At 44.5% G+C, this 7,500-nt stretch overlaps 1 protein-coding gene across 1 annotated transcript in view; it reads left to right on the top strand.

The window, feature by feature from the left end:
- gpc3 (glypican 3) overlaps window positions 1-7,500 on the top strand; it is a gene marked incomplete at both ends in the record, with an annotated part of 152,823 nt that overhangs the window by 120,325 nt on the left and 24,998 nt on the right. The window lies entirely within an intron of this gene.

The raw sequence follows: 7,500 nt of genomic DNA, 5'->3' as shown, positions 1-7,500 counted from the left end.
AAACAGAAGAAGATTGAGAAGATTATGTGAAAGTTCTTATTCTATCAGTTAAGGACTGGTTATTATCATAATTGGTTTAATGGGAGCCTCATGGGGTACCGGGTAAGACAGACAGGAGCAGTAATGCCTGATTTATACATTGTCGTACGACTGCGTCGCACAGAGAAAATAGACGATCTATACTGTAAGCTCTCATCGCGTCACAAAGCTTGTGGTTCGGCTATTTTCAAACAGTATTTTATTTTCAAAGGGTGCAATGAAACTACCTTCACACTGACTTCGCAAACTTTCCCATTGGAGCTCTGTAATCAAATCTGCCTGTGGAACTAAACAGCTTCAAAGTGACGTTGGGGGAAAAACAGACGAGCCAGTAGAACTATTCAAAGGGACTCCATCAAGTTGTTCATGTCTATTTCAGTTCATCGTCAATGGTTATTATCATAATAGTCTACTGAATATAGAGACAACTATATTTGTTTCGGCCATCCTATGTGATCCTACAATTCCCATGATGCATTTGTCAGCCGGTCTGTCAATGGCATATACTGTATGCGGTCTGCGGCTGCCGTTACAATAGCTTAAATCAAAGCTCTAAGCATTGTCATTGAGTGTTTGTTCAGTGACAGGGGTCTCCCTGTCTATCCAGCTCTTTAATAAACAAAAAATGAATTGCGTCTGCACATTTCTTTGTGTCATCACTTCCAATTTCACCGTGTGTCCTGTATGAGTTCTCTCTCCTGATTGTATAAGATTGGTATCCCGACCTGAAAATACATTTGCTGCTTACTACAGAGCTGGAGAGACACTCTATAGCAATAATTAGAGCTATAGAATATAGAGCTATTTAACACAACAACAAAAAAACGTAGCCTACATTTTACCTTATTTGTGTGTACTGAAGTCAAGATCACTATTTTGCTGTGGCGTTTCAGTAGGGCTGTGCACAGACCTTTGGAAGGGTAGGTGCTATTAATGGAACACACTGTACCAAGTTCTCACTTTTGGGCATGATGTGATGAGACAGATGTGCCATGTCCAAAACATCTCATTTACTTCCTTTAAGATAAAATTGGGTCTTTTTGTTTGTTTGTTTTTTACTTTTTGGGGGGAACACCTTCGCCTATATTAATGACATTCCCAAAATAGGGATGCCAGGGTTAATTATCTTGACCGACGAACCTTACTGTCCAAGCTGTAAGTTACTGAGGTCGCCCAAAGGTTGCGACGTTTTTACACCCTTAGAGATAGAAGTACACTGAGAATTTTGCAAAAATGTTTGCAAAATTGTTAGGGTACTTTTCCGTGGTTGAAAAATCAGCAGGCACTGAGGAGAAGAGAGAGAGTTATTGTTGAGCACACGTAATCCCGTCTTTTTACGAGGCCTGCGGCCTCCCAGCCTGTTGAAACGACCACCGGCTCTGGATGTTGCCTGGCTAAAGCAAATAAGACTAATTGAACATCTGATAGCAGAGTGTAGGCCAGCGCGCACAGATAATGGCTTTCATCTGCCCTGTTTATGTTGTGCGTTTGAGGATGGGCCAACATTGAGATAATGTGCGGATGCGTCATGTTCCTGGATATGTAACAGTATGCCACGCCAATTAAAACTGTGGAATTTCAGTCGGATGATGGCTGCGTTTGATAACGTCTGGTGTTCAGAGTCCTCAGACTGAAGGGTGAGCGTGCTGGACATGGACATGGACATGGACATGTGTATTCTATTGACAGAGTACTTACACATGTGTGTTCTAAATAGACTGATCCTCACCCAGTTCCACATTTGGGACATGAGTTTTGGGGATTTAGGATGATTTATAATCCTGCACACTTTTTGTGCAAAATACCGGTCTAAACATCTGTAATCGGTGGTCTAGGATTCTCTGAAATCGGGATCAGCGTCGGACCCAAAAATCTGGCATCGGCCGGGATGTAGAAGTGACCCAGATTGTAGGCAGCTAAGCATGAATCCGTCCCGGCAGGCCGCTGTGTGTACAGACATTTTGTATAGCGTACAGGCCAGGGGCCTCGCGGCTCTGCTCTCCTACAGAGAGGGGAACGTGGGACCCCTTGAAAGAATCCACTTCCTTCCAACATTAATCCCCCCGATGTTCCATTCCTCCAGCCTTAAGTGCTCCGCCGGCGATGGCCTCATGAAACGGCCGCTCCGCAGCGGAAGTGTGTCATTTCTCACGTTGTCAGTGTTGATCAGAGTGTATCTGGAGATACGCGGACAGCCTGGCCAGTCAGACGCTAACCCCTCGCTTCTCCGCGCGGCTAAACTAAACACAGAAAAAAGAGAAGAAAATAACACAAAGCCTTTCCTCCGTGTGCTTATAAAACGAGGCTTTCTCACGCCTGGAGCGGCTGATGTCATGATTCCACCGCAGCCAAGTTAACAGTGAGCTGTGCCCTATAAATGGATGCAGAGAAATGGCTTTTTACTGAGGTTATGTTCCCCCATGTCTCTGGATCTCTGGACATGACAGGACTTCAATGTACTGTACCAACATGCACAGTTTTAGTGCATGCTTCTAGTATGCATGGTTCTAGTATTCAGTGCATGCTTCTAGAATGCTTGGTTCTAGAATGCAGTGCATGGTTCTAGAATGCAGTGCATGGTTCTAGTATGCAGTGCATGGTTCTAGTATGCGGTGCATGGTTCTAGTATGCAATGCAAAGTTCCAGTATGCAATGCATGGTTCTAGTATGCAGTGCATGGTTCTAGCGTTCAGTCAGTGCATTCTTGTCTGAAGTCAGACACTTAGCTTGCTGATAAAGAGGTATTGACTAGTTTTTACCCCGTTGAGGCCCAGGTGATGATTTCCTGTGATAACCACATCAGAACTCCCATTTATGAAATTGTACTGACATGAACCCTAGTGTCCCTAAGTTCTGGGGGAAAACATTCAGCAAAAAAGTTGATCTACAAGTTCACAGTTGGTTCTGAGCTTGTAGATCGGCTATTTTCAGCGGCAAGATTTGGTGTAGAGGAAAAAAGTAACGTACCAAGTCTAAAGCCTTGGGGGACCCCGGTCAGCATAGGGTTTACGCGGTTTTCCTAACTTTGTGCTTACTGTTTCCCAGACATATTTGTGATTTCTCAATGTGTGGTTTGGATGTGTCGTGCTGGATGAGCATGGCTACATATCCACAGTTATCACAGCTTTTAAATGAGATTGGATTATATATCTGCCATATTTGGACGATGTGTTCTTGTCCTCCGGAGATAGTTTGTTTTTCAGAACATCTGTTGGACTTCCCAGGGTATCGTGTTTCTCCTCCGTACGACTAATCTCACTGGAGACGCTTGAGCTAGTGGCGAAATGGAGCAATTACGTGATTGGTCTTTGATTATAGAGCGTTTCCCTCTAATTTGTCAGATGAGTTTGCCATTCGGAGGGTCAGAACTCAGGGGGGGATTATGATAGGGCCCGTCTGGGTTTGTACGTGAGGCTCTTCGGAGAGACGCGTTAGAAAATCATTGGCTATGAAAGACGTCTTTGTGGAGGAACTTTTAGGCCTTGTATACCAGCAGAATACCCGTTATAATTCTGTTTCTATTCACCGACACCACTGGTTCTCAATGTGGGGTCCAGGGACCCCCAGGGGACCTTGAGGGGGTTCCAGGGGGCCCCCCAGGTAAATGATTGATACATATAGGAACCAAATGGACCCTTATGGGTCTGTAATTAAGTCTGTACCCCATGGTTCCATTTGTACACTCTCAGAGTTAAATTAACACTGAGTATTTTCTGCGTAGATGGGGTCCCAGAGATCCCAGAGAATCATATAAAAAGGGAGTCCTTAACCTATTGCAAACTGGGGGTCCCTGACATTAAAAGATATTGAGAATCCCTGCCCTGTGCGGTTGGTGGAGACACTTTTACAGTCATAAGCTGGAAGACGTAAAACAGTTTAATTTCTCGCTGCACTCTGGCCAAATCTCTGCCCTCATTCGTCTTACTTTCATCTTTACACTATCCCCTCTCTCCATTTTCCCCTTTTCCTCTGCCCTCCATCTCTCTCTCTCTCTCTCTCTCTCTCTCTCTCTCTCTCTCTCTCTCTCTCTCTCTCTCTCTCTCTCTCTCTCTCTCCCCGGCTGTGCCGAGTTGTGTGTGACAGACTCCAGCCCCGTCGCCCCTTGCTTTCCACTTTCACACTCCCACCCCTCCACGTTCCTTTCCCCTCCTCCTCCTCCTCCTCCTCCTCCTCTGCCCAGCTTCCCAGCCTAATTGAAGCCAGAACCTGGGAACGTCCTGCAGGTAGGACAGGAATCCGGGCTGGAAAATAAACCAGAGCCCGGGCGCCGCAAATTCCATCACGCAGCCTGACTTCCTGCGAGCTGCAGCAGCAGTCACCCTGGCTTTCCACACCTAATGCACCGCCCATACCGAATACCCACTTAATAGAACACACACACACACACACACACACACACACACACACACACACACACACACACACACACACACACACACACACACACACACACACACACACACACACACACACACACACACACACAAACGTTGGTATTATTACTATACTTGCGAGGACATGACATTTTTAGGACAGCAATTTTATTAGTGTGATATTTACCATTTCTTTTGCCATTAGCCTAAGCCTACAGCTTGAGTTATGTGTATCTTATGCGCTTGTGTTGCACATCGAAAATAGCCGATCTAATATTAACCCCAACCCAACCTCTAAATGCCTCTAAACACCTCAATCCTAATTGTTAGACTAACTCAAAACATGTTATTTTAAACTATGAAAGCAGCCATTTGTCTTTTGAAGAAAATTGTCGTACTTGTTACAAATTCTACTATGCTTGGACATTTGGCCCTCACAAGTATAGTAATAGGTCACGCACAACACACACGCACGCACGCACGCACGCACGCACGCACGCACGCATGCACGCACGCACGCGCGCGCCGCGCACACACACACACACACACACACAGGACACACAGCTATTATTGGACACACTTTAAGAGGGTCCTGCAGAACTGCAGCTCAAACACACCTATAAAGGCGGCTTTCCATATGCATGGCCTCACCCTACCCCACACCACACCGCCCACTTGTGCCTCGGTTTCCACTACAATGAAGTGGGTAGAGTGGTGTGTAAGTGGTACTAAACTGGTGCCTAAAAAGTACCCAGTCCTGGGTAGGTCTGAGCTAGGCCAAGCGGGGCCAAACACTTCATAATGACTGATCATTCACCAACTTTATTATTTAGAACAGGATATAGTTGTAAAACATTATAATACTTTATAGATTATTAAAATCACAGTTAAAATCTATTCTAGTGTGTTATAATTATCATAGTTGTAAAACATTATAATAATTTATAGTGTATTATAATCACAGTTATAATCTATTATAGTGTATTATAAGTATCATAGTTGTAAAACATTATACTACTTTATAGTGTATTATGATCACAGTTGTAATCTATTATAGTGTGTTATAATTATCATAGTTGTAAAACATTATACTATTTTATAGTGTATTATAATCACAGTTATAAGGATCCATTTGGTTCATACCGAACCAAATGGTTCACCCGCACGTGCACAGGTGATTTGCATTTGTATACAGGACAGTTGGCCACTCACCTACATTACATTGTTAGACAAAAAGCAATGACCTCCACCTATGTTTACATTACAAATGAGTGTCAATGACCAGAGTCTGCTACTCATACCTGTGGATTTGAGCGGGGGTACTTTTGTGTAATGGAAACGGTAGATATTTTGATGCGGTGTGGTGTGGTGTAGTGTGGTGTGGTGTGGTGTGGTGCTTAAGCTGCAATGGAAAGGGGGCTTAAGAGTTGGCCAAATAAATAAACCAGACACCTCTTCATACATGAAGCCCTGAAACAACGCCAAGCTCCCAACGCACCACGCCTGGATCCACCGCCAGTACTGGAAGAACTTAGAAGTACTCTGATAAAAAGTACCAATACCACAATGTAGAAATATGCTGTTACAAGTAAACATTCTTCAATGTTACTTGAGTAAAAAAGTACCAAAGTATTGGCATCAAAATATACTTATATATAATCATACCAAACGTAAAAATCTTTATGCAAAAGGACCCATTTCACAATCGCAATAATAAAATACCCAGAAATATCCGATCTACAGCTGACAACGTGTCGCTGATCGTGATGCGTTGTGAGCTTGTAGGTCTGTTATTTTCAAGTAGCATAAGTATAAAATAGTGCTTAAGTGGTTAATGTATGTAACTAGTAAAAAAAAGTTCGAATAATTGTATTGGAGCGAAAACAAACAATATTTGCCTCTGAGATGTAGTGGTGTAGAAGTGTGGAGAATCAAAACAATGTTATTACTCAAGTAAAGTAAAAGTTCCTCAGAGTACTTCAGTAAATCTACTTAGTTACTTTCCACCACTGCACTGCACCATGTGTGTTCTAATGAGTGTGTCTACAGAGTAGGAAGCAGGTAAACGAGGCGGGCCAGCGTTCGTTGGTTCGGTGGCCTCTCCTACAAGCGCGTATGCTTACAATCAAACTAATGGACACCGTGGGCGTCAGACCAGACCTGCTGTTTTGTAAACTTACACTAGCTAACCCGGCCATTATGCCCGCGGCATTCAAAGGAGGTAGCCCCTGTTTGATCTTATTTACTGAGGGATTTTCAAACGTTATTTAATACAGCCCCTCAGGTGTTTCTCGGCCCCTCTCTGCCTCGACTTTTTTATGTCTGCATCGTAGGGCCCTGGAAGCGGGCGGCGGGGGGGGGGGGGGGGGGGGGGGGGGGTTCGCGGTAGCCATGAGGGTGCTTCAAATGGAGTGTGACACCTGGTGTAAACCTCACAGGAGCCCCGGGGTGCTGCAGAGAGGGGAGTGGGTGTCCCTGCACTGTCTCTCCAAAAAAATGGTTCATGGAACTAACTGGAATATAGAAGATAAGGTTTTATAGGTTGCTTCATATGTTGTGCGCAGTATGGATATTCCCTTCAAAAGGTTCCATGTCCAAAGAACTAAGTACATTTTTCTGAATAAAATCTTTTAGGTAATAGAAAATTCTCAAAATAACAAAAACGATAGAACATTGCTGTAAACCTGTGATGTGACATTAAAGCTGATTCTGATTCTGTTCTCGGTTCCATACAAGAATACACACACACACACACACACACACACACACACACACACACACACACACACACACACACACACACACACACACACACACACACACACACACAGCCTTTAATATTGCTGTGGACATATTTCAGAGGGTTTTGTCCTTTAACTTTTGGAACCAGTCTACACCCCTGCCCCTGCCCCGCCCCCCTCTCCTCTCCTCTCCTCTCCTCTCCTCTCCTCTCCTCTCCTCTCCTCTCCTCTCCGCCCCCATTCTCCCCCCTGCTGGTTGGGAGGTCAAACAGAGAGTCCTTTTCCTCTTAAGTAGCTAATGAGGTACCCTGCCCCCCCCCCCCCCAACAGTACTGCTACCACCTCCA

This window comes from Gymnoscopelus braueri (assembly GCF_963280865.1).
Source record: "Gymnoscopelus braueri genome assembly, chromosome: 20".
In the NCBI taxonomy this organism is placed as follows: Eukaryota; Metazoa; Chordata; class Actinopteri; order Myctophiformes; family Myctophidae; genus Gymnoscopelus; species Gymnoscopelus braueri.
Note: the sequence above shows the minus strand (reverse complement) of the source record. Positions and strands in the feature narration are given on the sequence as shown.